At 34.1% G+C, this 10000-nt stretch overlaps 1 long non-coding RNA gene across 1 annotated transcript; it reads left to right on the plus strand.

The window, feature by feature from the left end:
* Positions 1–5859: 5859 nt before the first annotated feature.
* Positions 5860–9889, plus strand: LOC128249584 (uncharacterized). Its single transcript, XR_008265685.2, has 2 exons — positions 5860–6088; positions 8760–9889. It is a non-coding gene; the product is annotated as an uncharacterized LOC128249584 (long non-coding RNA).
* Positions 9890–10000: the final 111 nt, after the last annotated feature.

The raw sequence follows: 10000 nt of genomic DNA on the forward strand, positions 1-10000 counted from the left end.
TATATATATATACACACACACACACACACACACATATATATATATATATATATATATATATATATATATATATATATATATATATATATATATATATATATAAGCAATGTTAATTCTCTAAATGAAGTATTAACAGTAACTGCACGATAAAGTGTAGTGTATTGCCACTTAAATGTGGCTGACCCCTAGGGGTGGATGTTGCTGTTGCTTTTAGCCCCAGGAGGACATCTCCTCCAGCTGGCTTATCGACACACTACTGTGTCCTGTTTGCCAAGGGAAGTTATCCCTCCCATCATGATCTGTAGCATGAACGGACCCGGGTTTCAGGGTTATTTCCCTTCGTCGGCGTCCGATAGCCACTGATCCTTGATGAGAGAGATAATTTCTTGGCAATCTTATATATACTTTTCCAATGAAATTCTTCACTGATATCGAAAAGGTGAAAACAAGCAATGTTAATTCTCTAAATGAAGTATTAACAGTGAAGAATTTCATTGGAAAAGTATATATAAGATTGCCAAGAAATTATCTCTCTCATCAAGGATCAGTGGCTATCGGACGCCGACGAAGGGAAATAACCCTGAAACCCGGGTCCGTTCGTGCTACAGATCATGATGGGAGGGATAACTTCCCTTGGCAAACAGGACACAGTAGTGTGTCGATAAGCCAGCTGGGGGAGATGTCCTCCTGGGGCTAAAAGCAACAGTAACATCCACCCCTAGGGGTCAGCCACACTTAAGTGGCAATATACTACACTTTATATATATATATACATACATACGGACACATGAACTTATAGACATAGACATACACACACACACACACACACACACTCGCACACACACGCACATACATACACATACATATATACATATATATATTTCCTTGCTCATGTATACTTTTCGAAAATAATGTATGGAGAATGTGTTGTACTTCAGTCTCTATTTGAACATAATCTCGTGTATTGTATATTGTGCATTGAGTCAATAATATCCACACAATACATCAAAAAGAAGCGTACGGTTTCTGTTTTTCCTTACATCAGTATCACAAATCGTTATAGATTGAAATCGTTATAGATTGAAATGGTAATATAGTTTTATAATTTGTTTGAGTAGCTGCAGCTAAAATGCGACTTCTCAATTATCCAGTGTAAATATACTAAAGGAGAGAAAGTATTCAGGCATCAATTACATGGCAATATCCATGAGGGAAACCTTTCATGATCGGCATTAAGTCGTGCCTTGTGTTCAAAGCATTATCTTTTACTCCCGGGGAGGAGCGATAGAAAGAAATTTTAGCCAATCACATTGGAGTGTCACAAAGATCGATATCTATTAAACGCCAAATATTTGTTAGTTACCTTCTTGTATTATATACTTATATACATATACAAAGACATGCGCACAAATACACACATATATACATATATTCATATTTCTAAATTTCTCTGTCCCTCACCCTCTTTCATCCCTAACTGTGCATGCATACATACATACATACATATATATATATATATATATATATATATATATATACACATATATATACATATATATATATATATATATATATATATATATATATATATATATATATATATATATATATATATATATACATACATATATATATATATATGCATATGCATATATACAAATATATAAATACATATACACATATGTATATGCATATATACATATATATATGTACTCATACATATATACATATATGTATATGTATATATATATATATATATATATATATATATATATATATATATATATATATATATATATATATATATATAAAGATAGATCGATATGTATGCATATATACATATACATATATATATATATATACATACCTATATATATACATATATATATATATACAAATATACATATATATTTATGCATATATTAATATATATATGCATATATTATTTATTTGTATTTGTATCAGCACAAGCTCCATCCTCTTTCCTCTGTAAATCTGTGCACTTGTTTTATTATATATATTTTTGATAGTATATTCTGTCAATCATTCGAAATAGTAGGAAATAGTATTTAATACAAGGTGGAATTGCTTGCGTTAACAAAGGTGGCGTCTCGTTCAATAACGAAAAAAGGAAATGTAGGCACATCACAACTGTCTTTTAAACATCTCTATTAAATACAACGTTGAAGTTGAAAATTAGTGTACCCATTGTGATTTAAAGCACTGGAAGATAAAACGGTGGAGTGAGGTGGACATGGTAAGGATGCATTGGCTACGAATGTTGTTGGTCAAAGAGCAACTGTGTGGTTAACTGTCCTTCACTACTTCAGTTATTGCTAGCAATAGATAGATGCTGAAAACTATTTATTACTAGAATCGTTTTATGCTATTACTATTACTCTTAATGTATTAAACTGAAAAGTCGTATTTGTAAAATGTGGCATCCCAGAAATAAATATATATATATATATATATGGGAGAATATACAAATAATAACAACAGACGAGGACAGGTGGTGTAAATAACAAAAGGATGTATTAGTATGACGCTCGGGAATACGGAGAGCCTTTGACGTTTCGAGCTACGCTCTTCAACAAAAAGAATACGGAGACAAGGAGAAAAACACGGAGAAAAAAAATTGAATAGTGTTCAGTCAACGGTCAATCATAATAATATATATATATATTTATATATATATATGCGAGTAAAAATAAATACAAAAAAGGTGGGGGGGGGGTTTTGTATGATTGTGTATAGAGGAATATATTATTTTGTTTAAAAGAGTTCCAAAACAGACAGTGTTGGAACTCTTTTAAACAAAATAATATATATATATATATATATATATATATATATATATATATATATATATATATATATATATATATATATATATATATATATATACATACATATATATATATATATATATATATATATATATATATATATATATATATATATATATATATATATATATATATATATATATATATATATATATATATATATAAATATAGATATTGGTTTCTTGTTAAGAACAGTAGGAAAATATCCAAGTATCTTAGCAATTTTTCAAGCCGATCCCATGGAGAATGGTGTTCGCCTCTATTTTGGAAGACAATCTCATTTCCTCCGCGGGATTTCTCGAAGGTGTGTATATATACATACATACATACATACATACATACACACACACACACACACACACACACACATATATATATATATATATATACATATATATATTCTTAATCAAGTCTCAGATGTTGTAGTGTGTGGACATATCCTTCACATGGACAGGGGTTAGTTTGTAACCTCACGAGGCAAGGTCGCCAGCCACCTCTACAGTATAGGAAAAAAATTCAAAGATAATTTGAAACGCCTGAATATTCTGAAAGAAAACTGTGTATCTTGCGAGAACCCATGCAGACTGGAGGGGAGGGTGTTTTTCTCCAGGTTCAAAAGTTCGGAACTCAAATGATACCTCATCAAGAGTATTTTCGGGAAAATAAACCAACAGAACAACAGTCTTCCTGCAAACCACCATTATAGACATTGTGATTTCTCAGCTAGATCACGTTCTGGATTAATAAGTCATGCTCATATCAATATTGCTTTTGGTGGCCTAAAGACTCACATGGGGAGCAAATAGGTGAAGTGAATAAATTGTAAACATTGGAAAATAATGGTAATATTAGTGTGGTGAGTGTTGTTGATTGTCTATTTGGTTGGATTTTGTTTCACTTTCCTGTCTTCTCGCTCAACACTCACGCGTTGTCTTGAATGGGGAAGTCTGCTATATACACGCATATGCACTCACACACACACACACACACAAACACAAACACACACACATGTTTGTATAAGCATATATATACATGCATAGCACGCTACATTGACCCAGGTATATGCATACACATATAGCATGAACAAAAATACGCCCAGAAAGGTGCCATTCTTCTCATTTTAACACATCACACTGATTCGTAAAATATGTGTATAGTTAGTCAAACTGACAGACATACGGACGGATAGTCAGACAGACAGACAGATATACAGACAGACAGACAGACAGACAGCTCGCTAGCTAGCTAGATAGCTAGCTAGCTAGATAGCTAGCTAGCTAGCTAGCTAGATAGATAGATAGATAGATAGATAGATAGATAGATAGATAGATAGATAGATAGATAGATAGATAGATAGATAGACAGATGAGAGTAAACTTTTGCTTATTCATTGTATTCTTGAGAAAATACATTTCTCAAACTTGAAGGTGGAAGGACACGTTCCGGAAATTCTCTTCATATGCCATTTCGGCTTTCCCTATTTCCGTGTAAGAGGAAACAACTTGCATATTACACTCCCGGGATTTTCCTGCAACACATGACAGCAGTACGAAGTTAAGCCGACCGAACTTTCTACTGAATTCCACTTAAATTACAAGACATATGTACAAATTATTTGATGCTTCCATCTAAAGGGAATTAACCATCAATTAAAGGAGGGTTTGTGATATCATACAATAATTCAGCAGCGAAATTATCTGGGGAAAAAAGTTCTTTGCAATCATACGAGCACGAACGTACTTACAGTTACACACTTACATGCATTTCAAAACAACAATTCAAACGCAGAGAACTACCCAAGTTATAGATAAAGAGATAGATAGACAGGAAAAGATGTGCATACGTATAATAGATGTGTGCGTATATATATATATATATATGGGCACTTTATATATATATATAAAGTTCACAAACGTACATATGTATGTATGTATACACATTGTGTCCGTATTTACATGCACGCATAAAAGAACAAACCTCTGCTCTAATTTTGTCAATTATTATTGAAACACATCTGGGAAATTAAATCTTAGATAATATTGGAAAATAAATGTATTCGCCACCAATCCCTCGTCGCCACGTCACATTTTCTATCAACTGCTTCTTTCAGAATCGATGCGATAACATCGTTTTTGCTTCGTTTTTTTAATTTTTTTTTTTCACTTTCTTTATATTTTCCTTCACTCCAAATTCTTCTTCTTTTCTCATCTTTCCCCTTCGTTTGTTGCTTATTAGCTTCTTCTTCTTCTTCTTCTTCTTCTTCTTCTTCTTCTTCTTCTTCTTCTTCTTCTTCTTCTTCTTCTTCTTCTTCTTCTTCTTCTCATTATCATCATCATCATCATTATTGTTATTATTATTATTATTATTATTATTATTATTATTATTATTGTTATTATTATTATTATTATTATTATTATTATTATTATTATTATTATTATTATAGATTGCTTCTTAAGCAATAAAGATTTCTTCCATATTCACATCAATCTCTCCATTCAAAAGCACGAACAAAAATACTCCCAGAAAGGTGCCATTCTTCTCATTTTAATACGTCACACTGATTCGTAAAATGCTATGAATGGTTAAAGTTCAGGACATTCGAATCCGTTCTTGGATTGACTTATAATATATGTACGTGAATCTATGAGTTTACAAGCACATATATATATATATATATATATATATATATATATATATATATATATATATATATATATATATATATATATATATTAAATTAGCATTGGATATTCATATTTAACAACAATTGTTTCATAGCTTAATGAATATGTATAAAGAATTTATTTTATTATATTTTATGGTAAATAGTAAACTATGTACATGTCTGTATTAATATATATACAATTTTGAAATTAATGTAGATATTAAGCTTGCACATCAGGTTAAACGAATTTCGTGCGTGTGTGTGTGTGTGTGTGTGTGTGTGTGTGTGTGTGTGTGTGTGTGTGTGTGTGTGTGTGTGTGTGTGTGTGTGTGTGTGTGTATGCATGTATGTATGTATGTATGTATGCTAGCATTTCTCCTATCTTTTATGTCCAGCTGAGTGTCATACTTAGGAAAATCCCCAATTCTGATGAAGTCATTCTACTGGGTAATTTTAATGCCAGTGTTGGAACAGAGAAGCAAACATGGAACTCTTTAGGACGTTTTGGTGTAGGAAAATGAAAACCAATGATCGCATGCTACTGGAGCTTTGCGATGAACATGGACTTTACATCGTAAGTACACATTTTATTGACAAAGGTGATCACACAACAACGTGTCTAAAGTTTAGGTCCAAGGTCTAAAGTTTAGCACTTTCTGGACTATGTCCATTATATCTATGACATTTGTAATGTTAAGTCCTTTCGTGGATCGGAATGCTGGACAGACCACAGTCTGGTGCGGGCAAAATTCCGGATGATAAGTGGAAGAGAGAAGAGGGTCAGTTGACATTCCTCGGCGTCTGAATATCCACAAGATAAATGATGCTGTGTTGAGGAAAGAGCTTCAGACTCGCTTGTCCAGCATTGAAAACACTACAGTATGGGAAGATTTCCGAGACCGGGTTCTTCAATGTGCTGCTGAAACACTGGGATATGCTACTGCCAGACACAGAGACTGGTTTGATGAAAATGATGCTGAGGTTCAGCAACTATTGGTTGTAAGGCGCCATGCCTACAATGTATTACAACACAGAGGATTTTCATCTGTGCAGCGAAATCTATCAGTTGCCCACTATAGCAGTGTAAAATCACTACTGCAGCGATTTCTCAGGAAGATACAGAACACTTGATGGGGGGATCTTGCTCGTGATGTTCAGGCTGCTGCTGATGCAAATAACAGCAAAAGCTTTACCATCTTATGAAGTAAGTTTATGGGCCTAAGAGCTCTGCATAAGCTCCTTTGATTTCCAAGGAGACTTCTACCGTATTTACTAAATCAACAGAAATCATAGGTCATTGGATTGAACACTTCTCTGAACTCCTGAACCATGAGTCAATTGTGGATGAAACAGTGATTGATATGCCACAAAGACCTTAAATTCCACGCCCTCAATAAATGAGGTAATGACAGCAATAAGTAAACTGAATCTTGGTAGGACCACCCCGGAAGGGATGGAATTTGTGCTGAGGTCTTGCGATTTAGTGGTGATTACATCTTACAGTCCCATCATGAACTTATTAGTGTAGTCTGGAGGGATGGTGCAATCCCTAAGGACTGGAAGGATGCAATTATTCTTCCTCTGTATAAAGGAAAAGGAGCTGGAACAATGTGTGTTAACTACAGGGGTATCGCTCTACTATCAGCTGGTGGCAAGGTTCTGGCAAATATTCTTCTTACCCGCCTGAATGGGTGTCTCGTAAATGATGTCCTATCTGAATCTCAATGTGGCTTCCGATCTGGTAGAGGGACAATGGATATGATTTTCACAAGACAGACGCAGAAGTGCTATGAACAGAATATGGATCTTGACCAGGTATTCATTGATTTAATCAAGGCCATTGATACTGTGAATAGGGCCTTGCTACGGAAAATACTTGACAAACTTGGATGTCGGGATTACTTTGTGTCTATAATTAAATCATTTCGTGGGTCAATGGTGGTGGCATGGTGGAACCCATTCCTGTAGAGAATGGTGTCAAGCAGGGTGACATCCTTGCCCCAACTCTCTTTTCTTTGTACTTAGCTGCTGCTTTTACTCATGCTTATGCTAAGGTTAACGCTCTGGGAATACATGTCAGATATCGATCTTCTGGCCGCCTCTTCATTGATAGATAGATAGATAGATAGATAGATAGATAGATAGATAGATAGATAGATAGATAGATAGATAGATAGATACATAGATAGATAGATAGAAGAAACCCAGCACCAGTCAGTTATTGAAATCGATTTACCCGACTGCAAGTCCTGATTTATACATTCTATATCGATTTTATGTCTTCTTGCACCCTTCTGGTAACCTCTGCGGCAACACACATACCTTACCTTATCGGTCTTGAGTGCTGTTTACTTCTGACAACAACAGTAGTCTGAAGAGAAAGAGAGAGAGAGAGAGAGAGAGAGAGAGAGAGAGAGTGTGTGTGTGTGTGTGTGTGTGTGTGTGTGTGTGTGTGTGTGTATGTGTGTGTGTGTGAGTGCGAAACTTTGTGTATAGGCAACTGGTGACTTTCCATGCAACATTGCCCCAGCCATCCAAAGCATCTCGCTAATTCTATACGTTTTGCCTCATTGTCTGTTACGACTCGTCATCAGTAAATGGACAAAAGACGGAAACAGAGAGTTACCCACACGCAAAGAGACACAAGGAGATAGAATATGCAGATGTAGATGTATTACTGTTTCGGATATTTAGAAAATCGAGTTTACCCACACCGAAATGTGTGGGTAGGCAAGACCAATAATTAACTAGGAGTTTGAAATTTGGCATCTGCAGAAGCTGTTGAAGTGTTTACAGACTGGTTTCGTTTGGTTTGGATGCCTTGGTAGTCGAGAGAGAGAGAGAGAGAGAGAGAGAGAGAGAGAGAGAGAGAGAGAGAGAGAGAGAGAGAGAGAGAGAGAGAGAGATCAATTTCTTTGAGAAGTGAACTGATAGGAAGCTACAGCTGAACGGTTCGGAGACAGAAGATACGTACAGAATTATAGCGGTTTACTGTTCCCTGATAGTCGTTTCTTGCCCCAGGGATTATTTAGTCAGATTTGAACGCATTCTCATTCACTTCTTGTGGAAGAGACAGATATATTTCACTATCATCATCATAGCCAATTATCAAAATACAATTTCACTAAAATATTTACTTTATTTGACAAGGAATAATATTCTATTGTCTTCTCTTCTCTTTTCTGTGTCCATATTTCTTCATTCTTTTCTACTTTAACGAAAATGTCTTCTTTCTCTTGTTATAGAAATTAACGGATACAGTTTGTGTCAAATGATGAAAACTGCCAATAAATGAGCAAAAATAATGTGAAAATAAAATAAATTAATCCTTAAATCAAAGATTGTAATACCAAAATGGTGGAATGGATAAGGTGTTGAATGAAAAGAAAAAAAAAAGAAAAGAAACACAAATGATTTGAAGATATTGTTTTTTAGTCTCTGGGCGCCGTGTTTATTATGGCCTGTTTTGTGACAATATGAACGGCAAGCCATCAAAATTGAGATTTACGTCTCATCAGCTTAAATATCATGAAATCTGAACTAAGACTTAGGCTTTATGATCTCTCTCACTCACTCTCTTTCCTTCTCTCTCTCTTTCCTTCTCTCTCTCTTTCTGTATCCTACATACACACAAACACACACACATACACTATCTCTTTTCTCTTCTTCCAGCAAGTCCTCTGAGGCATTTATATTTTATGTTACATTAGTTTATATAGATAATTATATAGCCTGATTATAGACCATAATCGATAAAAATTCCGTTAAAGAACAAGTGCAAGTCTGCGTTGGCAACAACCAACATAATAAAAACAAAAGTCAACCATGATCAGCTATTTCAGTAGAAAATATATCTAGCGTTTATAAGAAAGCTATTCATCTTCTCGTAGCAACCGATAATACCTAGCCCTTTATTTTATTTTATTTTTTTCTAACTCTGATTATATACACCAGTCTTTTAGGAGACTGTAAATATTGGTTGATATTTCCTACAAAGAATTAGTATTTAGGAAAAATATTTGTAGCCGTCTCGTATAAAAGTCTGATGTTAGAGATAACTCTTCTGCAAGGAATGACTTTATTGTTTAAACAAGTGAATCGTATGTTTAAGTTGATACGCGCGAAGTACTTATTCGACTTAAAATGTTTTAAACTGCAAGGAAACGATATCTTATGGCAAACGGTAGAATATTTATATGACATGAGCATTCCTTTTTATTATTATCACATACCATGTACGTCGCTGAACTTAGAATCATTCCGATTTTTATAACCACTAGTTGTCTGCCCACCATTTGAAATATTCCAATAACGTTCTTATCTGTACAGTACGAGGTTTAAACAAGCTCAGTAATAAAAATACGATATGTACAAGCGCTTTAGTGACTGTTTTTCTTTTCCTTTTTAAGCAATAAAGAAATCATATGTTTGATCTATCTTTTCCACCTTTCATAAAGTTTCTTAAATGCAATTCTCTTATAGATTC

Source organism: Octopus bimaculoides, chromosome Z (assembly GCF_046866305.1).
Source record: "Octopus bimaculoides isolate indiv1 chromosome Z, ASM4686630v1, whole genome shotgun sequence".
Taxonomy (NCBI): domain Eukaryota; kingdom Metazoa; phylum Mollusca; class Cephalopoda; order Octopoda; family Octopodidae; genus Octopus; species Octopus bimaculoides.